The 25,449-nt window shown below is 45.4% G+C and overlaps 1 protein-coding gene and 1 pseudogene across 4 annotated transcripts in view; one reads left to right on the top strand and one right to left on the bottom strand.

Moving 5' to 3' along the window:
* Positions 1 to 25,449, top strand: part of ACOXL (acyl-CoA oxidase-like) — a 269,242-nt gene that overhangs the window by 87,166 nt on the left and 156,627 nt on the right. The gene's annotated exons all lie outside the window — the stretch shown is intronic.
* On the bottom strand, positions 19,227 to 19,965 carry LOC101624192 (annotated as a pseudogene).

The raw sequence follows: 25,449 nt of genomic DNA, 5'->3' as shown, positions 1-25,449 counted from the left end.
AAAGTGCACATACTGGGTAATCTATGTATGTATTCTTCTGGAAAAGGGAACACTACAGGGGAGAAAACAGATCATCATTTGCCAGGGTGGGGGAAGGATTGACCAAAAAGTGGCATGAGGAGTTTTGGGTGTTGGGGGGAGGTGATAGAGATGATTGTGGCGGTTGTGTGACTATCAGTATTTGTCAAAATTCAAAGAGCCGTACACCTAAAACAGGTTCCTTCCCCTGTAATTAAATGACATCTCGGTGAACTTGAGTTAAAGAGAGTGAGGGTAGGGGAAACCTGAAGCACTTCTTGTATTGAGACCATCCTGCCTAAACCATTTTTTTGGATGGTTCTGTGTCTAAGTGCTCCTGGGATAGTCTAGGAGATTCTGCACATGGAGCTGTTTTGTATGCTTAGATGGAGACATCAATTTCATGGTTTTGCTCACTTCATCATTTTCAGTTAGGGAGCATTCAGTGTGTGGCTGCAAGCCATTTAACTTACTAGCCTGTCCAAGGTTTCCACAGGTGCAGTAAGGACTCAAACATCAAGTGTGAACTTCTCAGTGTCTGAGTGAGACCCTCTTGGTGGGGTCGATTCTACTTGAGACAGTGATTGGGGCTGACCTTATTCTTCACACACAGGCTGCTGCCAGGGTGGCTTTCCAGTCTGTGCTGTGAGGAACCCGTAGGGGGCACTGGGCTGATATGTGGACTGGACCTGATCTCCTCTGTGGAGCACAGGTCCCAGCACAGGTGCCTGAGGTCATGTTCCAGGAGGCCGTGCTCATCTCATTCATCTGGAAAACTCATCAGCTGGCTGGCCTCTCCCGGAGACCCCAGGAGTGGGTGCAGCTGTTTCCAGATCTCACCAGCGAGAAAGCAGCTCTCTGTTCTCATCCTGGCCACCGACGCAAATGTGGCAGGTGTTGTCCCAACTCTCACTTGGTTGATTGCTGTGAGCACTGGGCAGGGGGCAGTGGAGCAGGCACCCAGTGATTGTGCCACACAATGCGTGGGTGCCAGGGGCAGGCGGAGAAACAACGCACCTGGACAACTACCAGCGGACTCCTCCTCTGCTGGGAGGGGCTGCCCTTCTGCTGGAGCCAGGGGCGGCCAGTTCAAGGGCCACTATCTGGTCAGTGTCTGCGACAGATTTTAGGCGATGTGATGATTTGTGGGGGAGTGCAGCTTTCTCTTTGACTGTCCATATTGCTCTGGTCCAGTGGACCATGTGATAGCGAGTGTGAGTTGGTTTTCACCCTTTTTATGGGGGAAGAGTTTACCCAGGCCCAATAAGTGGGAGAGGACCCAGGGATTCTCTTGTCAGGCTGCGTGTTGGGTGGCCTGGTTCACTTTTCCGTGGCTTTACTTGCAAGGTTAGCTTGTGGTTCTAAGTTTCTCAAGTTTTAATGTCCAGTTAGGTTGGCAAGATATACCCCTGAGGCGTAGTTAAGCTAGTCACAGAAACTTCTAGATTTACCTCCTACCAGTCACAGGGTGCCTTGTTTATAAAGCAATTTTTGTGTATAAATGACACTTTGACTTCTTATGTGGCTCAAACTATCTATACATCAAGAACACTCTAGAGACTCTGAGTTACCCAGAGGCCTGACCTGTGAGGTGCCTGGGGAGCTCCTGAAGGAAGCCACATGTGTGCCACCCACCAAGGTCCCAGCGTAAGAGGAATCATGCCGAGGCAGCTCTTTTTTCTTCTTCCTGAGGTGTCTTATCACTTAGATTTTGCTTCCTGCTGAGGTTGGCAGAGCTTCAAGTGCCACGTAGAGAAGTAAGTTTTATTGGTGTCTTACAAGGTAGATGAGACCGCTTGTCACAGTGGTCTCATTTGCTATAGGACAGTCTCCACACTCCTGAGAGACTGGAAGGTGGGAATGACTCACCCTCCTCACTGCATCCTCATGAAGGAGGAAGGGTGTGATGGGTTTACCCAGGTGGACATGGGTTTTCGACTCAGCCTCTGATTCCCAGTGTGTCACCAGCACCACTGGGTTGTGTTGTTTTCATGTGACTCACGTGATCTCCAGCTCCCAGTGACACCAGTAGGGGAGGGAGACATTTAGGCTGGGGGTGGGGGGCAGGTGATGATTTATTGTTAAAATAATTTTACTTAAATAAAAGCTGAGTAGGTTTATGGAAGAGTGTTCAGCAAATGTTAGGTGATGTGATCATAATGAAAAAAATCATTGAGGTTGTTCACATGGCAGAGGTCTGGAAAGATCCCACTCCATCCCAGGGAGCAGTGTCCACTGCTGAAAAGACCCAGGATGAGCCAGGATTTTTTGAATGTTTGTTTCCTCCCCAAAAAGGGAGGGAGGTAGTGGCTTGTCCTTCTGGTGCAGGCTCAAGGGTTCAGAGACTCCTCTGCTCAGCCTACCCCAACATGATGGCCAGGAGTAGGGGTTGGGGTCGGGCTGGGGGTGGGGGTGGGGGAAACGCTGTCAAACTGTAACCCAAGAAAGTATCTCAGAGCTGAGCTAGTTGACTCACCCGAAAGGGCCTGTTCAATTTGAAAGGAAACTTCTTAAGGTCTTTATAATCATATTACGCCTGTGATGAAAGTAGGTAGAAAAAAAGGGAATTGTTAGATGTTGCAGACAGAACTGATCATAAAGAGGGGAATTCTGCTGTTTTTTTCTTCCATGCTTGTTATTTATTTTTGTGTATCTGAAAGCAAGGGTAGAAGGAAAAGTGATTTGTCAGTTGCCAGTAGTTATTCCTGACTTAGAGACCAGTCTGGATGCAGGTGCTATGAAGGAGCTTTGCTTGAGATGGCACTCTGCCTGCTTCCCCCTCGAGCTCTCTCAGACCTCGAGATGAGCATTACTCATGCTGTGTTATAGATCAGTCATTAAAGCACAGGGAGGGTGAAGAATTTGTGCAGGACTACACAGCCCTGAAAAGATCATGCTCTTTCCAGTCGACAGTATACTGGAGTGCCCATTAACCTGGGTATTGCTGTGAGTATGAGCTGCCATTTAAGAAAATGTTCCAAATAAATCAAAGACCAGGTTCATAGGGGAAATACACAGGCTTGTCTGATCAGTTGCCCAAGAAATAAAACATAGACTATGTACTGCAAAATAAAAAAGCCCCTGTATCCTAAGACCATGTATAATGTAAATATCAACTTTTGTTTGAAATAAAAGTCATCACCATACAAGGATGCACATGCTACTGCTGAGAATATTTGATAATTCTCTCTGTGAATCTTCCATTTTCTCTGTATTCATTCAGCAGTTATTTTGTATCATGTAGGATGCCTTCAGCTATGAGTAACAGGAAACTCTGGCTCAACTGTTCTAAACTGTAAGTGGGTTGTTTTCTCGCTTAATGATTCCTGAAGTGAGGCAGTTTCAGGGTGGTTATTTCAGCAGCTCAGGGACATCCTCAAGGACAGAGTTGCTTTGATCTTTGCTCTCTGCAGCTCTCCGCTTATTGGTTTTGTCTTGTGCTGACTCTCTTATGGTTACAAAATGGCTGCAGAGGTTCTTAAGTTAGAGGCACATACAGCAACATTTAGCAAAAGAGGAGGACCCCCCCCCCACCTTCTTATATGTCACTTTGTAGCAGTGTGGAAACTTTTGTATTCCTCACCCCAAAACCCCTTTAAGAGAATTCCTCTCATCTCTCTTTGGTCTGATAAGCCGTCTGCCCATTCCTAAAACCATCTCTCACAAGGAGAATTGGGATAACTGGCTTCATTGATTGAAGCAGAGTGGCTCCATGGAACAGGGTGGATTACATGGACAGAACTGGAATTTGATTACTGAGGAGGGAGGAAGGAGTTGGACCAACTACTAGAAATGTTGCTGCATATTTAAAAATGTATTTTCCTTAAGGAAACTTCATACCCAAAAGGTAGCATAATAGCATAATGAATTCCCAGATACTCATCTCCCGGTTTCTATAATTACCAACATTTTGGAAATTTTAGTTCATTTCTACCTTGCCCTTTATCCCTTCTTGAGTATTTTTAAACAAGTCCTACACCTTAATGCACTCCATACATACACTGAGTAGCTTTCTATGCCGGGTCACAAATTCAAAGAGGAAAGCAACTTTAGGGGCAAGAAATGAGTCCTTGGAAGTCTGGGTGGGAGCCCTGGAGGGGGATTCTCCCTGCCCCTCCCCTGACATGGAAGGTGAGTGGAAGTTCGCCATCTCATTTATCATTTCCACTCTCTCGGTCGGATGAGGTGAATGCTTTCTAAGAGTGGGTTTTGGTTTGATGACACCTGTTTCTGCATGTTAATAGATTTCTGGGGTAAGATAGAGCTGGGTGATGTCAGCTGCAGGTGCAAGAGCCTGTGGTAGCGGGCTGCTGCTTGGCATTTGTTTCGCAAGCTTTGCTCGCCACATCTGTCCTCAGCTGTGAGGGTCGATTCCCCAGCAGGCCGAAGAAAGAGATGTTTTTAACCAGAACAGAAAGTCAGATGTAACAAGTTGTCTCTGGGCTGGGTTGTAAACACATTTCTTTCCCCCCATGGCTTTAGCATATTTCATTTAGTTATGGAACAAAATGCAAATGTTATTTCTTTCAAATATCACATAGGCAGTAAGAGTATATTTCCATGCACCCTTTTTAGAGTTTCTTGAGCCCACCTGTTTTATTGCAGGTTTAAAAGACCCCTCTTCCTCTGTGTATATGAAACAGGAAACTTGCCTTCTTATTTTCCTTCAGTTTTTTAAGCATTTACTTTGACAGAGGTTCACAAACTTCAAGAGGGGCAGCACCTTTTCATAGAACATAAAAAGAAATCCACATTTCTCTAAATATGCTTCTCCATTTCTACATGACAACTAAAGGTCAAATTGCAAAGCTGAATCAGTTATAGCTTCGTGTTCAGGATATACTCAACCTGAGCTGATTTTATCTGCCTGGGTTTTGTAAATGCTAGTGTTTGTACGGTGAGTTTTAAAACAGAAGTCTTTTGCATAACTATATTTGAAAATTCTTTAAAAAAAATAAGAGAGAATGGAGTCATGGCATGAAATGATGCCAGTTGATTCGATATTTGTGCAGCGCGGGTACCTTCTGTAGCAGTTCCACTGTTCCTTAGTGGAGCTGTCTAGAATGTGCATGCTGTGGCTGGGTGCCCTTTGTTTGGTGTGCTGTGCATTTCGGTGCTATATGAGAATCCATCTGACCTCAATACATTTTATTTGACATGCACAGCTGGGTTGCTGGAGCATAGTCCAGGCCATTAACAAGAATTCAAAAGAAAACACACAATCTATTCATCAGAATACTAGGAAAGAGACTTACTGGGGCAGGCTCCAGCATGAGCACACCTGGAAGAAGGAGGAGGAAAACTAACTGGGCAGGCAGGGAGAAGGCCAAAACGCACTTGCTGTTGCTGTTGACCTCTGAAGCTTCCTGGGGTGAGAGGTTTGGCCAAAGATGAAACCTGATTCCACCTCCAGCTTGTGGTAACTTGTTTCAGGGAGCTCTCCAAACAGGCAGGTTGGGTGGCGGGGCTGAAGGGTGTATGCTCACCAGGTGCTGGGGTCCAGTGGTGACCCACCCAGGCAAAGGTGTGTGTGAAGCTCACCTTGCAGCTGAGGGTAGCGCCAGTGTTCCTGATCTGTGGGACCCTGCTGGGTCTTCCCTGTCACTCTTTGGTCTACCAAAGAGGGGGAAATGGAGGCAAGTCCTGGATTCTCTGGGAAGCTTTTCTTCAGGCACATGGGTATTTCAGTAGCCTCAACCTGTCTAGCCTCAAACCCATCATCTTGCTTCCTATTTGAAATGTCGCAGCACTGGCCTCACGCTTTCTTCCTTTACCCAGTCCAGCAAACTTGCTGTCATGTGTATGTGAGTGTGTCACCTAAACAGCCGTTTTTGAAATCCTGTGTCAAAAAGGAGTACCTCCCTCCTGCTGCTACAGTAAGACACTGGAGTGTCTTGCGTTGTCTTAGTGGTGCAAGTCTTTTGAGGGTGGCCGCTCTGAGCCCGGCCTTGGCTGAGAGCTGGCTTACTGCCCCTAGCTTGCTCATAGTTGTGTGTAAGTACACAAGCATTGGTGTGTACTTTGTGCTAGATCATCACTCTTATGCAGAAGATCATCACTCTTATCTGGGAGTGCCCGAGTGTCTTCCTGTCAGGCTAGAAGTTGACACAGGTGTGCACTGTGGAGACCAGGAGCATTACAGAGGCAGGCAGACTTGGGGTCAAGTCTATTTCTTCTACTCCATAGCAGAGTGTTTCTATACATGTCAAGTTCTTCACAGAGAACCTGGAACAGAGCACCCAGGAAGTGGCAGCTGAGCTGATCTGCATCTTGGGGCTGGTTGATTAAAACATTGCCCCATTGCCTGCTGGCTCTGGAGAGAGGCTGCAGGTGAATGTTAACCAAAGTCTACAGTAAAGTCCACAAGGACTTGTAGAAGTAATAAGACTTTTGTTGTTTTGTTTGTGTTTTTAATGGTTTTGTTTCAGTATTGAATTTTGCCTCCTGCACCAAACCCCAGTTTCTTAGGCATCTTTGGTAACCTTTTATTTACTTTTTGGTTGCTTATAAAACACAAAGAAATTCTGTAACATATTAAACGACCTAAACAAAGCAACCTTAGTCTAGGACTAAGGTCCTTGGCCGCTATGGCTTGATAAGACTAATTTAAAAACAACAACCACCAAACCCTCAAACAGTGAAAATACATGTGGCTCTTCCTGTCATACAGCAACTTAAGGTGTCCATTTGGCTAGCTGGCCTCTGGGAATGACCCGAATGAAAAGGACTCCCTGACTACATTCAGAGCTTTATTGATTCCCTGCCCCTGCTTCCCTCTCGCTTATGATCTGCTTCTTGACCTGGAACGGGAAGCTCAGAAGCCAACCCTGCCTATGTTATTAAATTGTAAACTTTTAGATTCACCAGGGTAGTTGACGGGGATTTCAGGACACAGGGTGAAATTCTGCTCTTACAAAGATGGAACAAAAGCCCTCTGTCTTTCAGAGGTCACGAATCCGGTGTTTACACCTTATTGTCACTACGTAATGTCTGAAAAACTTGGAATTATTTCCAATTAGTGGGTTTAAGTGGATCTTGCTCTCTGAGCCGTTGACCCCTCGTGTTTGTTTAGCAGGATTTTCTCACCGGTCTTCACCTTGCTGCACATTGTTTTGCTGTCAGGGCATCTGAACTGCTCCGGGTGACCCCTGCAGAAATGTCCGTGTCGTGAGACTTGGGGAGCTGTTGTGAATTTTGTGATGACAGATGGCAGAGGCATAAAAGCCACCTCTGTGGGCTTTGTGAAGGGGATTTGGGTTCTTAGAATCTCTTTTTTTTCCTCTCCAGTTTGGAGGCACTTCTGTGATGGCTGTCAGAGCTGGGATGTGGCCCACTTAGCGGCCTGCTAGGCCGAACCCTCGCGTGGTGCACACCTGCTCTTGGACACATGTGTCCCCCCAGGCCCCACGGCCAAGCTTCAGCAAGCCGAAAGGACATGCTGTGCTGGAAAAGTTAGCTTTCCCCTGGACCGCTGGGGAACTTTGCCTGACTTCTGGATATCAGAGGACCAAAGAGAGCAACAGGGCAGCCCTTTGGTTCTGTTTATGAGCCAGGTAGTTGTATGAGCTGCTTTCCAGGCCCTGGCTGACACTTAGAAGTGGGTGCTAAAGTAGTTTCCATGTGTCAGGAGAAGTCCAGAGGGGGAAAAGAGAAGGAGTAACAGAGCTTAAAAATTGATGCAAACCGCTAATCTCTGGGTCTGGCTCCAGTGAATTGCACCTTGGACATGCGTTGCAGTCCCTCTGAGGGGGATGCTGGTCTTGGTTGAGTGAAACCGCAGGCTCTGAGAGAAGACTGTAACTGTCACTGGCCAGCCCGAAAGGGCAAGTAGAACTTCTATTACTTAGGTATGCTGGTTTCTTTGGAAAACTGGGAAGGGCAACAGCACCTTGGCCTCTACCCAGCAGGGCAGCCTCCAGCTAGAGGCCTGTGGAAGCGGTCACCTCCAACAGGGCACACGCATTAGGTTGTTTCTAACATTCAGACAGTAGTACTTATTTCCCTGACGAACTCCAATAGTAGGCAATTGAGTTTACAAATTTCTGATGCGCTCTAATCCCCTCAGAAGAACTGAAATGTAAATCCATGATATGAAGTATTAGAATCCATCCTAATAAAATAACTCAAGAGGCAGAAAACATTTCTTGTTACAAAAGTTTCTCTGTGATTCATGTTTATAGAATCAGAAACAACAGAATAATGGGAACGGGTGAATTCAATTCTGATGCATTCCTACAGTGGAATATTATATGGCCACGAACATTATGCTTTGGTAAGGTTTTAGTAACACAGAAAGAAACTCATGATATCATGTTGGGTTAAAAATAAAAGTGAAATCTCAACACAAAGTTGTATTTGCAGTACACGCCAATTAGCACTCCAAATTTAAAAGAAATATCAATATGCATAAAATAGGTCTAGAAGGAAATTTGTCAAAATATTAACAATGGTTTCTTTTTGGCAGTGAAATTATCCATGACTATTTCCTCTTTGTTTTATTTTGGACTTCCCACATTTTCAAAAATGAATATGTATAGCTCTTCTATTCAGAAAAAGTCATTAGACAGCAAAGCAGAAACAAAAACTTCGAAGATTCCCTGAGACTCCCAACTGGTTGGTGATAGGGCAGGGCCATAGACCAGGTCTTCCGAGATAGATTGGGACTCATTCATTCCTGCAGGTCAGGCTGTCGGTAGCTGTGCACCTGGCATCTAGGGCCCCAGGGCTTTCACCTGGTACTTGTGCCTTATGTGAGGAGCATATATCATTTTAAGACCTTTATTTTGCCTTCAACTTCATTGTAATGAGTAATTTTTGAGAACCTGACAGCTGTGCCCCTTGAGTAGAAATTAGAGCTAATTTAGGCATTACTCCATTCTGTGTGAGTTTCACAATTTGTATGACTTGTGGGCGTATTTCCTTGGGGGAGCATCTACCCTGACTCTTCTCCAGTTTTTTTTTTTTTTTTTTTTGAATTCCTCTCTCTTCTCCTGCTTCTCCACTATGGAGGATAAATCAGAGTACCCCACATTCCTTCACTGGAGCAGGGAAGATGCTGTCCTTAGAATATAGCTATTGACAGGAGTATAATGGACCAGGCGAGAAAATAGGAATAGTGAACAGCCATATACAAGAGACATTTTGTGGGGGTAGAGTGGGGAATGGCATCAAAAACGGGGTGGGGGGTGGGGGGTGGGGAGGGAAGTGCACGGGACTATGGTGATGGCACAAGGGTGCCTTGGTGATGGGAAACAATTGAGATGAAAACAAAAAAAAATGTACAAAATGATGTAAAAATAAACTGTTATATTAAAAAAATATATATATAGCTATTGACTTTGCACCAAAGTGGTTGCCATTCAGCAAGTGCCTTGAAATCCCAAAGACCTGAGTCTCCTATGAATTCCTGTCACTTGTTCAAGTCTGTTTTTCTCAGAACATCTCCTGAAGTGTAGAACAAGGAGACTTTTCTACTAGTGAGTGCAGTTTGATGGGAGAGAAATGGTAAAGTTTTCACAGCTCCATAGAATGGGTGGGGGAGGGGTCAGGAATCACAGAATCCCAGCACCTAACACAAGACTGTTTGCACCTCTCACATATGGACACACATTTAACCAAAGTCACAGGTACCCAAAGCTGGTCATGGTTCTTCAAGAAATCCAGCTATCCAGGGAGCCAGAGGGCAGGAGACAGACCCATTGGAACATTCCTTCTGGTAGGTGTGTCCTTGACAAGTCAAATTCTCTTTCAGACTTTCTAAGGTAGTGGATGTTCAGAAGTGCCTTACTTAAGGGGATGTGAGACTTTCTTGCCCAAGTGGGAATAGCCTTTTCAAGGAGACCAGATGCTTGCCTACCTTAACTGTGACTGTCTCCCCCAAGGAGCGAGTGCCATCTCATCTGGGCTTGCCTCCAAGGCTCAGCCCCTGCTGTGTCTCCAGGCCAAGTATCTTTCTTCCCCTTCCAGAGGGGCTCTGTGGAATTAAACAGGCTTTCACTGACAATAGGAGTCTGATTCTTGGCTCCGTGCCTGGGGAACAAGCTGGCTAACCCAACTGGAGGTCCTGAGGATGTTGCATTTCCTCCTAGGCGCCTTTTACCCAGGCTCTCTGGGCTGGTGTCTCATTGTAGCTTCATGGCCAACAAGTAAGTCTTGCTATGATCTGACACCTGGTCGGTTTTTCTAGCAAGTGGGTGGATGCACAGATGGGTCTCAGGGCAGCTGGGACATGCAAGGTGGTTAGACAGACAGTTGCCTTCTCGCTCTGCTGGCTGATGGTTTTATTTCTTAGATATTTCTGCATGGTGGATGATTTCTGTTTTTTCATATTTCTGAAAGGACTTTCAAAACCAGGAGATGTCTTTTCCAAAATCTTCACGAGCATTTCTGGTTACATGGAATATTAGTACACATTGGAAATACAGGACTCAGTACTCCAAAATCCAGGTTTACTTGTAAAAAATTGTACTGTATGTTTTCAAATGTGAATTATTGAGAAAGGATCAGGTCATGTTTGTCTGGGTCCTGGTTACCTGGCTGGTGTGGGGACAGCTGGATGCTGCCTGTGGGGGTGGGTTTGGATCAGAACTGGCCCTGAGGCTGCCTTCTCAGAGCTGCCTTGCAAACCCTTTCGTTTTTACTTTAACTTTGCATTTCTAGATTGTTGAACTATGGCCTGATTTCACATTCTGAAACTATGCATGTGTCTCATTCTGTGAAGAAAAGGATGTTTCAGAAGAGTGATGACTCACCTTTTATTTCTGGCCCACTGAAAAGAATCCAATCTAACAGGCATTAGAGGAATGAACACTTGTTATGTTTCCAGATGATTGGATCTATTTTTAATTATACAAGTGATACTCGGAGCACATTCTTATTATAAAATCAAAGTTCTTTTTGCCCTGGTCCCCACATTCCAGTCTCTTCCTTGGGGTTGCTGTTAACAATTTAATGTGTATTGTTCCAAATGATTCTTATTCATGTACTAGAGAAAGAAATACATAGCTTCATTTGTGTGTGCATTTTGCATCTAAGTGATAGCATAATCTATACATTGTGTTACAAATTATTCCCCCCCAGGCCCTCCCATAAAACAGCAGTTTGGCACCTTCCCATTATAATGTAATGAAGATCTGCCTTAAATTTTAAGTGCTGATGCATATTCTGTATTTTATTTATTTATTTAACCTCTTGATAGAAAGTGATGGTATTTCTCAGTGTATCTGTGTGAAGCTGTTTCAGTGACAAAATACAAAAACTGAAATCGGCCCCCCCAACCCCACAGAACAGTAGATAGTATTAAAAACAAACCAACCAACAAACAAAAAACCCCCCCAGCAAATTGAAGAACAAAGAACAAATTGAAGGAAGAAAGATCCAGCATAAGAGGAGGGGGAGCTAGTCTTGTCTGTCACTGGCCTCCAGGACTGAGGTGTGGTGTAATGGGGTATCCTGTGCAGCCTCCTCAGAAAGAGACCCTAGGGGCATGGGTGTCCTGGCCCAGGAGGGTGTGTACCAACATCTCTCTGTCCATCCCTTGGCATTTCCAGAGCACTTGTTCTATTCTAGATTTAGAGAAGTCAGTGATTATTAAGACGTGATCCTGATCCCTGGGGGTCTGGAGGCTGGTGAATGGTGCCTTGGTCAGAGTAGGAGAAATTTGGGCCATTTCTATGACTTTCCTGAGAAGAAGAAGACTTTAGAGCTGACTCTTTCCCTGTGGAGTGTTTTCTAAAACTTTCCTGCCATGTAGCAAAGGCCGATGGTCACGTGGGGCGAGCACCTGCCCATTGGCCGACACTGTGCTTTTCCAATTTGCGAGACGCTGCCAATGAACTGCTCTCACCACCTGTGGATGGGCAGGTTCAGTGTCACCTGGTCTCTTTGCTTTTTAAGAGAAACTGAAATCTGCTTTAGAAGTGAAATGTTGCAATTCTTAAATTGGACCAGATTTTAAACAATTCCAGCTCAGATTTTAAACTATTGGTGTAGACTCTGTGACAGATATGGACCAAATTCCAGGGTTGGGAGGGGAGGACTTTGATCTGTGCTGTCACAGAACTTCCAGGTGGCTGTGATACAGGATAAACGTTGAAAATTTTCCACCTAAACTGTCCATTTTGCATACAGTTGTTCCAGGAAAGGTCAGGGCTGGACTCCGGCCTTTAGGATTTGCAGCCAGCAGCATCCTCATGGGCAAGATCAATTCTTTGTGAGGTTCTGCATGTCTGACATCTAGGCCATCTACTCTGCTGCTGGACCTGGGGGGCAAAGCGGGGGGCCAGCCAGCAGTCACCTCCACTTCTGAGTGGTCTGGAATTTCACTGCTGTGTTTTGGGTCTCTAGTTCTTGTTCAAGACCAAGGTCCCTGTCTCAGAGGGTAGGGTTTCTCCTGCCTTGAAGGAAATAGTGGCGAGCGGAGCCCACATAGGGTCTGCTTATCATGTGGTGGCTGGTTTTGGCTCGAGGGAGGAAGAGGTAGTGGAGCAGGAGCAGGCATAGAAGGTCAGGCCCCCTCAGAAGCGACCCCAGATCCATCTCCTGAGTCACCCCCATGCTGGAATATCTTTTAGTGACCATGCAGGATACTTCACAACTAGGAGAATAATGACCTTAGGATATGTTTTCCAGAATCTGAAATTAATGTTACATGTAGAAAAACTTTGTATCAAGCAGGTACTACTGGTCCAAACTTTTTCAATAGCCATAATTTGACAGGGAACATTTCACATGCTAGAAGGAGACAGTATATGTTGGATACTGTCCTTCCCACCCACAGATGCTTGCTGACCTTGGGCTGCCCATTTGGAACTGAACTTTTTGGTGGTCTGGGGAAGGTCTCTAGATGTGTCATACGGTTCTTATTAGAAGGGAGCTTGTCTATTTTTGAGATGAGGAACATTAGGCACCAGGACTTAGGTGGCTTATAGACCTGGCTGGCAGCCTGTTCACCTGCCCCGTACTCCAGGGGGTGTTGGGCTTCAGTAGGGGGCCAGTGCTTGAGTAGACAACAATACAGAAAAAAATAAGCTGTTTGTCCCCGCTTTGTGGAGAGGTGGATACCATGGAGCCCACAGTGGAGCACTGAACACTGAGAAGGTTGTGACTGCCTTCTGCCTCAGGGGACCATTGACTTGATCTGCCAGACCTTTGCCATGATCTTGCCAGTTGGAAATAGGACTCAAGAGGAATCTCCCAGTTAACTATGTGGAGGAGTGCAGCAAATTTTAGATCATATTTGCTAAGGTGAAGGAGAGGTGAAGGGCACGATCATCACGACGGCAGTCAAGAGAGAAAGCAGTCTTGCTTCCAGAGGAGCCAGAAGCAGCAGCTTTACTTTTAGGGTCACAGGTCAGAGCGCAACAGCACACGGGACGTTGTCCCTGATCCCACTGTTTTTGGAGATCTCCAGTCGAAAAGACCTGGGAGTGGGCACTCCCTTTCTCTGGGCCCTCTCCCCTACCTGCACCCAGCCTGTCCCTAAGGACACCTGTGCCCTCCTCTCCCTAGTGCCCCTGAGGAAGCTTGGTCAGAATTTCCCCCAGTTCTGGTCTCCCACATGATTGCTATGCCTCCTTTTCTTTTCACGAGAATGGCCTGGTGTTACCTACTGCTATGTAACAAACTACCCCCAAACAAGTGCACGGACAATATGATTGTTGTTGTTCATGAAGCATGGACCAGAGTTTAGAAACAGCGTCAGGGGCTGCTTATGCAGCTGCATTCAGCCAGGAACTTGACCAGAACCAAAGCTCCAGTCGCCTTCCCTGCGCTGGTCTTTCTGGCAGGGTAATCCCTGGGCTCCTTCCAGGCGGGTGGAAGCAGAAATTGTCAGGCCTCTGAAGGAGTAACTTGGAACTGGCACAGTGTCCCTGACTCTGCATTCTTTTGGTCCAAACAAGCCTGCCGCCTGCCCAGATTCAAGACGAAGGGAACTAGAGGCCACCTCTTGAGGGTGGAGTGCTTAGAATTTAACCTGGCACGTGGGTGCAGTTTGGAATGGCATATGTGCTGGCCCCAGGTTAGAGTGGGTAGGGGAGAGGGCCCAGATCCTGCTCAAATTCAGGGATTGGGAGGTTGCTGTGAGGGGGTAGCTACAGGCTCCCAGTTCTGGCGGAGGCCTTTGTTAATGTTCACCTGCCCCATACTCCAGGGGGTGTGGGGCTATGGGGCTTCAGTCGGGGGCCAGTGCTTTGGCTCCTTAGGGCGATGAGACACTGTTGTTAGCTTGTGGAACTGTGGGAACACTTGTCATGGGCATGTGCGTGTGGGGGGAGGGTAGGAGGAGATTGATTGTTAGTGAAACTTCAAGTGACCCGCAGGGCAAGACCTTGTTCCTTGCCCAGTTTCACTGAAACGTCTTCACAGAGAGAAGAGAGTGGTATCCCAGGGACCTGGGGAGATAGCACAAGGTTGTCCAATTCACCATCAGAATATATTTTGCTTTTATAGTGAAGTCATATAGCATCTCTCTGTAAGAGCATTTTTTTTTCTTTCTGTCTGCATTGCTTGCCATCGAGGCACATGGGGTTCTAGGCAGGTATGCTGTTTCTCAGATACATAGAGTCATTCCTGCCTCCAGGGATCTGTGTCTCCGCGGAGTGCGACAAAGCTTGGGAAACCCTTTTCATGCAACTGTGATGTCCACAACAGTTTCCTTGGAGCTGACATTCTCGCAGGGTACTGTTTGTAGCTAGTAGTTGGTGACAAGGGGTGGTGAGCACACAGGTTTGGTGCCAGGGAGCCCAGTGGCAGGCCCAGGAGGCCTGGTGCCAGGAGGTCTGAGCATAGGTGGGAATCTAGACATGGATGCAGATATGGCTCTGGGGGAATAGTGTTGCATGTTGGGGTCCACAGGATGCCACGAGCCCTAGCTAACAGGGCATTGATTCAGCCTGTTCATGCAGCTTTTCTGGAGGTTATTTATGCCTTTTCTCAACTCTGTCACAGAAGTACTAGAACTATTCTCATCTGTGTTTGAGTCGCATGGTGGGTAGGTAGGGAGCCCGGCTCTGACTGCAGTGCCCTCTTGAGCAATGACTCTACTGCTTCTCTCCAGAGAAATGATCAGGGCCACGAGTGACCTGAGCGCCTCTGTTCGGCTCTCCAGTGGTGGTCACTCCTGAGATGGGAGGGAGTGGAGGGGGTCTTTGTCTTCAGCAGGGTAGGGAGAAGAGCACAGGCGTTGCAGAGTCTGCATTTGGCCGGTAGGGTAGAATTATGTACATGGAATAGACACTCCAGTAAGGAACTAGGTCCTGTGAGTTTTGGAATGCCCCTGGGAAGGTCGTGTAGCCATTTCTTCACCAGTGTGTGCGGCTGAGGTTGGGCACTGCATGTGCCTGGACTCAGCTTGTGGGCAGCTTGATGCCCGGGGAGCTGCGTTTCTGGTTGGAAGAGCCTCTGAGGCTGCAAGGGAATGCAAACCCTGCTCCAGAGCACGAGGGCTAGCGACTGCACACATGCGTGGGGGTACTGCTTGCCTTAGCGGAGCGTGCGGCAAAGGCCACCCGTGGAACTCTGAAGGGCAGCAGGAGGCAGCGAAGCAACAGAAAACTGTGAGGCAGTGAGGGGCAGTCCCTGGGGGCAGGGAGCAGACATGACATTTGTGAACTTCACGTTGGCAAGCATCTGCAAGACAAGAGACGATTTCTTCTGTGGTTGGTTTCACGCTCGCTGCAGTGAATGGCTCCCACCCCTGTCCCAGCCCCTAGTTTCCCTCCATCAGTGCTGGGTGGAGATGCTGGAGGGTGCAAATAAGGCAGCAGAGACGATGTCTCTGGGAGGCAGAAAGAGCAAGGAACTTGCAGTGGAAAGGCCTCAAGAGCTGATGACTCTGACGTTCTCACGGGCTTCATCCCCTTCTCCTGCTATTGTTTCATGCAAGATATAATCACGACTGGAAACCAGGTACAGCCTCCAGCCGTGAGTGGCTTGGGGCCATAGCTGGTGCTTCTGAGTCTGGGCTGTGTCTGCACCAGGCTGGCAAGGCAGGGGAGTGAGCGAGCGGGCGTGCTTCCCTTGTGGGTACTAAGACTGGGATGCACACTCAGCTTTCTGGAGACAGAGTGGCCACATACACACACACACCGATGAATGAGCTGACAATGTCACCCTTTTGAGTATTTTCCTTGACTGTTTTCATGGGAAGGCCCACAGAGAGCATTATTTCAGGTCTCAGTGAGTCACAAAACACTCTACTTTCTTTATTAGGTATAGTTTTGGGCACAAAAGAATGTGAGTTTGAAAACCGGGTCACCACAAGCCACAAGGTTATGACAATCCTCCTCCTGACACCTTTGACACGCAAGACACTTACAGATGCAGGGGAGGGGTGGGGCGTGGGCCCCAGGAGTCGCCGACCGGGCAGGTGGTGTGAATGTGTGTGTGGGGGGGTGTCCTGGTGTGTGGGTGCAAGAGTGTGGTTTTTAGCTCCTCCTCCCCTTCTGCTGCTCCTCACCCTTACTTTCCAAGGGGAAACCTAGCAGCCAGGTACAGGTGCATCCTGCAGTGGAGTGGGCCCTCATCTAACATCCTGGCCACCACACTCTGTCCGGGTGTGGAACCAGCCAGGGCTCCCCTCTGATCCTGGTGCTGTGGGATTTAAAGTAGATTGGCTGACCTCTCCTAGCCAAGGGCTCCTCCTTTGTAAAATGTATTTAGCAAACTCCACCTGCTTGGTACCTATGTAATGCCTGTAAAAGACATTTTCATCCTTTACAAATTACGGGGGTTAGAACAAGTGAGTCTTGGTTTGAAGATGTGTACAGAAACAATAGCAGAATTGTTTCTGGAACTCTTTCACCCCAGAACCTGCATAAATCCACTCTGTCATGTGGGTTTTTGTTTTTTAATTTTTATTTATTTATCTTCTTAACATTGTCATTCACTTCTGTACAGCATTTGATTCCTCCCCTCTGGTGTCTTCCCCACAGCTCTCCCACCACCATAGTAGCCGTGACCCGTCACCACAGTCTTGTGTCACCCCCTCCCCCGCCTTGCCCCTTCCCTCGCTCCAGCTGTGTGCCTCAGACCTGAGGTCAGCTTGCAAGTTTTGCCTTTTTCCTGACACTTTGTTCGGTTTCTCTATTTTCTCCATATAAGTGAAACCATCTGATATTTATCTTTTTCCTTTTGATTTATTTCACTTAGCATAATCCCTCCCAGCTCCATCCATTTGTAAAGCATCAGCTTACAACCTCTAGGAGAGAAGCACAGCCCCAGGAATGCTCTCGCTTGCTAAGAGATTAGAATCGGCATCATCATCACCTTTTTGCCTCTTTTCTTGAACTTCAGGATGCTTCTAGAAATGTTCCCCACAAGCCCTACAGGTTGGGCACACCCTCTTGGAAGGAGAGGGGCCACCTCCGAGGGGACAGTGAGGTGCTGGGCCTGCAGATTGGACAGAAGGGGCTGTGTGCTCCTGCCAAGGTAGAGGACCCTGTGGGAGGGAAGGGGCATCCTGGGCCGGGGGGAGTCAGGACTGGGCCAGGCGCCCACCTCTGTCAGATTCAGGGGGGCTTGTACTGGGTACAGCTTCTCCTTCCACTGTGCTGGGGTTTCCTGCACTGTGTTGTTCTGGACTTCGGGGTGCTTTCCAGAAGGCCGGGGTGGCGGGGATAGGGGGGTGGAGAGGGGGCAGAAGTGGGGCTCTACCTAGGTGTTCCTGCTGTGTGTGATGGGTCCTCAGTCCTGGTGGTTGGTGTCTGTCTTGCATTGTGATGACAAGCTGCTGCTTGAAACTGGTGGCATAAACCATTCAGAATGGTTGACAAGATTCTAAAAGTTGTTTTGACCTTTCATTTGTTCCTTCTGCAGTTTCTATTGAGGGCCTACTTTGTGCCAGCTCTCTTCTAGGCACTGGGACTGCAACAATGAGTGAACAGAGGGCAATCCCTGCCTCCAGGAACTGGTAGTTTCGTGGAGGGAAGTGAAGAAGAGAGATAAATGTGGGATGTATATGTATGCATACAGCATGAAGCTGTAGACTGGAAGGCTGGAGTAATGCCGAGGATCTTAGTGTAGGGTCTCTGCACTGCTGTGCCCTTGGCTCCCCATGCAGCTCACACTCCTGAGAGCAGGGAGCCCTGGGCTGTGCCTGCCTGGCCCTCCGTGGTGTCCCACATCGCAGAATCTCAGGAGGTATTCAGTGTGTGGCAGGTGAAGTAACGAGTGATCAGCGAGCTTGCTTGTTTGCTGCAGAGGGACTCTGGAGCCCGCAGCCTAACTGACAGTGGCTGGCAGGCCCTCTTGCCAGTCTTGCCTCTCCAAGGTGGTATGTGGTCAGGTTGGCTGTGCAAAAACTTCTTTTGGGCTTCTGCTGTCCTCTTTTCTGTAGGGAACAGAAACTTGCTCTTGATACAAGTTGCCCTTGATTTTTCAGCAGCTCTGGGATCACTAGTGTCAGGCCAGGTTTCTGCTGGGGGTCACTTGCAGGCCTTCAGATGTCTTTAGAAAGATCTGTGACTTCTTTCCATATTTATGTTGGTCTTATATGAAATCACACTTCCATAGGATCTGCACAGATGAGTTTTTGTTTGGTTATTTTTTTCAGACACTGTATACATACCTGAAAACAGGCAGAACTTAACACTGAACATAACCACTAAGTAGCTGCAGCTCACAGACACACAGGATTTCCTTTTCCTACAGTCTCCCACACCACAGAGCGTCAATGTAACCAAGTTAACTCATTTTTACAAAGGTCAGACCCTCTACTGAATTTGATGCTGCACAACCCTTTGATAAGACCTTGGAGGCCAGAGGACCCCTGGGATGAGACCAGCCCCAGAGTGGTGAAGACAGGATAGGAGGAAAGCTTGCTGGTGTTTTGCCCTCTTGAGATAATGTCTTTCCTCCATGCCCTCTAATGCCCTTCAGGGGAGAGTGCTACACCTGTGCCATGATCCTTCTGTTCCATGTTTCTGCTCTGGGTCCAGATGTCCCCAGCATTCCATCAGTACTAAAAATTTGGGTGTGGGAATTTCAGGAATCTGATTAGACAGGAGCACTTGTGGGATTATTTTTCGGATAAAGTTTTAAACCAAAGCTCATTCTGAATTTGTCATCAATCTTGTAGGTCAGAATTTAAAACAATCCTTATATTTTCTGAAAGGATTCATTTTTAAAATAAATTTCTGCTTTAAGCAAACTAAAAAGTGACCTAAATTTTGTAAAGCATTTCACCTTGATTTTTTTTGTCTGTTAAAGAAATGCTTTATTAATACAAAAACATGCACACACCAGCTAGAAACACTAAGAAATTTAAATATCGAAGTCATAGCAAACAGGTGGTAAATCCATATCCAGGGCTGACAGAATGCTGGAAGGAGACTGCAACACATTGGACTCCCACGGTGGAGTGGGCCTCTTCAGTGGTGAAGGGGGGCCCATCTGCAGCAGCTTTTCAAGTTCCTGCTCCTCATCGAGGATCATGAGAGGCACTCCATTCAAAGGCAGGTGTGCAATCTGGTGCTCTTCGGGGAGGTCAAAACTCTCAAAATCTAGAGGATTATAAGGGAAGAATTTCTCTATTTCTGGGTAGGTGTCATCAGAGGCAGGAGCAGAGCTTTGTACTTTCACAGTCTTCTCAGCCATCTTTTTGGAAGAGAAGGTGGTCTGTTTCTGTTTGAGGGGTCCATTCATCTTTGCTGGCTTTTCTGTGGCTCTGTTGACAGTTCCCAAAGCCTTTCTGATGGTTTTAGGTAAGGCTGCCGGAGCATCAAACATCTTGCCAACATGTGCTGCTGAAACCTGTTCTCTGCCATCTAAAACTTTGGCTGCAGGCCTAGATCCCAGCTTCAGTACATCCTTAGAAGCCACGCGGGTGTCTAGGTCTCCATTTTCCTTATCAACAAAGATGAGAGTAGCCATTCTGGATTAGCTCCTTCCTCGCCCGAAGCCGCTCGCCCACCCACCGCGACCTCTCGGTTCACCACTCAAGCACCAACCTCACCTTGAATTTTGAAGAAAATTTGTCAATAGCTTCATGATTATTCTTCAATGCTAATGGAGAAAAGAGGAAGAGGAAGGATGAGCACACCCATTTCACAAAATGGGAAAATAAACAGCAGAGGAAGTGTTCTTTTAAGGCACATTTTAGTTCAGTGGTTGGTAAACTTTTTGTAAAGAGCCAGATGACAAATATTTACATTTTGAAGGCCACGTGGTTTCTGTCAAAACTTTTCAATTCTTATGTTGTAGCTTAAGGGCAGCTATAGACAATGCATCAATAACTAAGCATATCTGGCTTCAGCAAAACAACATAACATAAACAGGTAAGCACTTTGCCAGCCCTACCCTAGTTGATATCGAGGAAGAGCTAATACTCAGACCTTGTGAGTGCTCAAACTTAAATATTTTCTTTATAGGTTGTATGCCTTTTTTTGAAAATAAATTATATCTGGGCGATTAACAGAAAAAGTAATCCAAATAACCCTTCCAGGAAGTAGTGTATACCTAAAAATATTCAATAGAATAAAAATGCCACTTTTAAAAATACTTTATTAAACTGAAAGTTTCAGTGAGATGAAATGATAAGGAAAAACCACTTGGAAAGTAACTATAAGCTGAAGCTGAAGGTGTCCCAGGGGTATCTACTAGTCTCAGTTATGCCAGGCTGTGTGCTTCGGGGGTGAAATAAAAACCCAGTAGTGATGTAAGATCAGGAGTTGGCTTGAAAATTGTTTGTAAAACTGGGACTCAGTAGGTGTGACACTGTCGATGAAAAGTTGAACCAGGAAAATAGATGAGAAGGAAAAAGAAATTTCCTGTCTTGCCCATGGTTCTGATGGAGGGCCCAGAAAAACCAGGAGGAATCTAGGGATAGGTTTGTCATTTCTCTATTCATGATTTCATTTAAGGTCTTTCTGGCTTGCGAATACCCCTAGGTCCTAGAACAATGCAAAATATGCATTGGAGAAAATGCATTAAGCCAAGATTTCTGGAGACAATATTCAAAGGAACATGGGCTCACACTAAACTCACATAATACACAAGGGAATAAATCTTAATAAACAGGTCAGCAGAAATAATAAACAATAGTATGAGACCTGCTATGACTCTACACATTACCAGGTACAGAAAATGAAGCATGTTTAATAACAAAAGATCATGTCCAAACAATAACCTGGGCAGGTGAGACCATCAGAAATGATCAAGAATAATAAAAATAAACAAATAGAACTTTTAGGAATGAAAAACATAATAGTTGAATGGGAACCCAGGAGATTACATAGGTTAGAAACAGCTAAAGAAAAAATTAGTAAATGAGAAGGTCTATTTGAAGAAATTATATATAACACCTTCCATGGAGATGAAGGAATGGAAAATATGCAAAAGGTTGGAAAGGTGGGAAGGTGTTTAATTAATGTATATTTAATTGGTATTCCAGAACTAATATATATAGAGAACTAAGGAGAAAAGAGTAAGAAATATTGGTTAACAATGTTCCAGAAGAGGCACCCTCCTTGGTGGTGCCAACGGGTTAAGGTACAGCACCATGTTACTGGCCTCAGCCACTGCACCATGAGTTCAGTTCCTGGCCGGGGACTCATTGCGTGGCAACCCTCTCCTATCTTGCCCCCTGCTCCCCTCAGCAGTGTACTTTGTTAATCTGCTTGTTCTGCTCCCCTCTCTGTCTCTGGTGAATCTTCTCACTGCCCCTGCACCTCTGGCCTGTACCCTAGTATTGTATGCATAATTTTTTTTTAAAAAAGAATGTTCCAGAAGTGATAAAATGCACAAATCCTGAATCAGCAGTTCAGTCAAACCCAAAGAGAGTGAATATCGAGATATCCATCTCTAATTCCTTATATTGACTAAAGAGGGAGCTGCCAAGGAGGAGAGTGGTTTCCCACAGGAAAATGTTAAATGGATCAATAAAGCTTTCTAAACAGAAATGACTCAATTTGTAAGACTAACCTCTTGGTCTTATTCATGTATATTGTCTTTCTTCCTTTATTATTATTACTATTATTATTATTATTTATTATTATTTATTCAAAGCTTAACATTGGTTCAGAGCCCTAAATATGTTTTAAGAGGTTCACACCTCTTCAGATGTATGTTACCACACCATACACCCATAGCCTGTGAGGCCCCCTGTCCCCTTTGTTCTGCAGCTCCCACCATCCTCCATCTAGTTGACGGTCTTCCTTTTTTAGAGTGTAAACTTTTGAGGGCAGAGATTTTGGTTGCAACCTTAGCTCTAGGCAGTACTTGGCACAGATGTTTCTCAGTAAGCTTGTCGACTGAGTAAATGATGAAATGGTAAATCTGCAAGAGGAGAAGGGGAAATCTTCTATTTTTTTAGACCAAAGTTTAAATCATGTACATGTCTTGCTTAATATTTAACACTAGTTTTAACACTTTTAATTTAACTTAATTTTAATGACTGCATTGAACAGGTGCTTTCTCTGTTGGCCTTTACCACTTATCATGGCATTCATCTTTTCTAGCCTGAACTTTCCCCTAATTTCCTTCTGCCGGCTATGTTTCAGCACCGAATTGACTTTTTCATTTTAGAATAACTGAACTGGTTGCCATCCTCAGTTTTCTGTTCCCTGTTCTGGGCCCAGAATCAGCGCCCAGAATTGCTGATTTGCTGTTTGTCTTTTAGCTGGTGTTTATTGAGTGTAGGCCAATTGCCTGAACACTGCATTTTGGCTAACATTTCTTACACTTGCTTGTGAAATATGCCTATCACTTGCTGGCTTCCCAGCACAGTTTTGCTACTGCATTTTCCCAAAACCTCTTTCAGTGTTTCCTGACCCACAGTCCTAAGAATGTGGTTGTTCTTTGAGAAGTCTGCAGAATGTAGCTTCAGAAATGCTGGCATGGTGTGAACGAGTTCTGCTGTTTATGTTTCTGCAGGCAGATGGCCCGCCCCCACATATTAAGATGATCTGGGATGGGTGAACTTTGATCTGAAAGTGAAATTGTTGAATCTGTTAGCATGTTCTGAATTTTCAAATTGTGTTGTGAAGAGTGGAAGTTTGGCTTCTTTTAAAAAAACTCTATCAGAATACTTTCATAAGCGACCAGACAGCTGATATAAAGGGCAGGGCACTGACTCTTGGTTGCTCTGCATTCTTTGATCATTTTCCCACCCTGCAATGAGAATGCAGAAGAAAAAAGACAACCCCAGCCCCCAGCTTTTCACCCGTCCCCCACACCGCTTCCAGGTGTAGGTGCTATGTCGCAGTGTTAGCCAGTTACCGGAGGTTGTTTCTGATGTCCCAACTCGGGGAATTTATTGACTGTTCCTTTAAGACTGTGTGCTGCCTTTCTAGTTTGGGCAAAAAGTCCAGCAGTCTCCTTTGGGATAATATGCACAGTTTTGTCCTTTCTTTTTCATCATGGGAAACTTTACTCACTTGCTTATTAACCTCTTCTCGCTGGCACACAAAATTCCCAACATGCATTTGAAGAGAAAGACAATTACTTGAATAATTTGAATAAATAAATATTTTAAATGATTCCCAAAAGACTTCACCTGCTGATAAATATTTCATGTACTTATAGTAAATTGGCTGTCTTTGCGTTCTCTCTCTTCAGTCAGAGCTTTTAGTCAATAAGGTCTCAGACATTTGTTTCCCCTCAGAGAGGATGGCCCATGACCCAGATTCCACCTCCACCACTGCTCACTGGCCTTTGGGTCCTTTGCCACCACAAAATCACCCCAACAGAGGGCTGGAAAGGACTTGAGCAGGATCAAGTTCCAGGATGGCCTTGACCTGCCCTGAAACTACAGGCAAATGATTTAACATTGCTGGGATCTTGTTTCTTCTAGAAATTGGGGCGTGCTAATGACTCCCTGGAAGACTGTTTTGTGCATAGACTGCTGTAACCCATATGAACACACTGAGCAGGAGGTGTCTGTGAGGCAATTACAGCTTTGCTCTGTAAATCCTCATTTCATTTCTTTATCACAGACTCACTTACCCTTAGTGACCCAATAATAACCAGCGGCATCTCCACCCTGTCTCTTCCTAGCCTCCAAGAGAAAGTCACATAGGACTTCAGATTGATGTGGCCAAGATTCTTGCCCTTGACAGTAGTGCTAGAAGTTGTCCTATGGACTCTAATTTATGCCAGCCTTAAATCCTGTTTCCCCATTTCCTAGACTGGTGATTATGTAATGACATAGCGACAAATGCAGGGCAGGGAGGAAGAGGAATGACCTCATTGAAACTGGTTACTTTCAGATTTGCTTATGAGGAGGAATTTGTAGATTCAAATGATAATAGAACATGGAGGAAGTTTTCAATATCTGGGGGAAAACTATGACAGATGGTGCCATTTGAAACTTATGAATAATGTACAAGCAAAAGGAAAATCATAGTCACAAGACCAAACCTGTCTGTCTCAAGAGAATTACAGTGAAAACCAAAGATGCCAGCCCAGTAGCTTTCGTTCAACAAATTAGCTTAATATTACAGTTAAATTTAGAATACCTTCTGCATGGAGTGTTTCTGAAGTGGGTTTTGTCTTACATCTCAGAACCCTTCTATTTTATCATCAAAATGAACATCTGGGGACATTTTAATTGCTATTTTGTAGTCAACTCTATAGAATCTTCAAGCTCTCTATGCATTTATCACACGACTGCGCAAGCTGCCTCTCGATGCCTATACGTTGGTGGTGAGATGTAGATAATGCCTTGTCGGTAGCAGTAAGTCTTTATTGTATAGAACTGGAAATTCAAGAGCCCATGAAGTAAAGTTAACTGCCCCTACTGTTATTTTTAAAAATAGCTGTATTGAGATATAATTCATATACCATAAAATTTACCCGCTTAAAGCATTTAATTCAGTGGTTTTAATATATTATACATCCATCACCACAATCTAATTTTACAAGATTTTTGTCAAGCCCCAGAAGAAAAAAGCCTGTAGCTGTTAGCTGTCATTTCCAATTACGCCTCCCCACAGCCTTAGGCAAGAACTAATATGCTCTCTGCCTCTGTAGATTTGCCCACTCTGACCATTTCATATTAATAAAAGCATACAATATACAATATGTGTTCTCTTGTGACTGACATCATTACAGCATAATGTTTTCCAGATCCATGCATGTTATAGTATATATCAGAACTTCATTCCTTTTTATATTCCAAATAATATTCCCTTCTAGGGATATACTGTATTTTATTTCTCCATTTATCAATGGATAAACTTTGAGTTGCTTCCATTTTTGGCTATTGTGAATAACGTTCCTATCATGCACAAGTTTTTATGTGGGTGTATGTTTTCATTTCTCTATTTAGGAGTGAATTGTTTGGCCATTTGGTAACTGCATGTTTAACATTTTGAAGTAGTGCCAGTTTTTCCAAAGTGCTGCACAATTTTACATTCTCATCAGCAGTCTGTAGGATTCTATTTCTTTCCCTCCTTTCCACCACTGGCTATTGTCTGTCTTTTTTTTTTTTTT

Source organism: Condylura cristata, unplaced genomic scaffold (genome assembly GCF_000260355.1).
Source record: "Condylura cristata isolate star-nosed mole 26May11 unplaced genomic scaffold, ConCri1.0 scaffold00020, whole genome shotgun sequence".
NCBI classification, from domain to species: Eukaryota; Metazoa; Chordata; class Mammalia; order Eulipotyphla; family Talpidae; genus Condylura; species Condylura cristata.
This window is presented reverse-complemented; position numbering and strand designations above follow the sequence as displayed.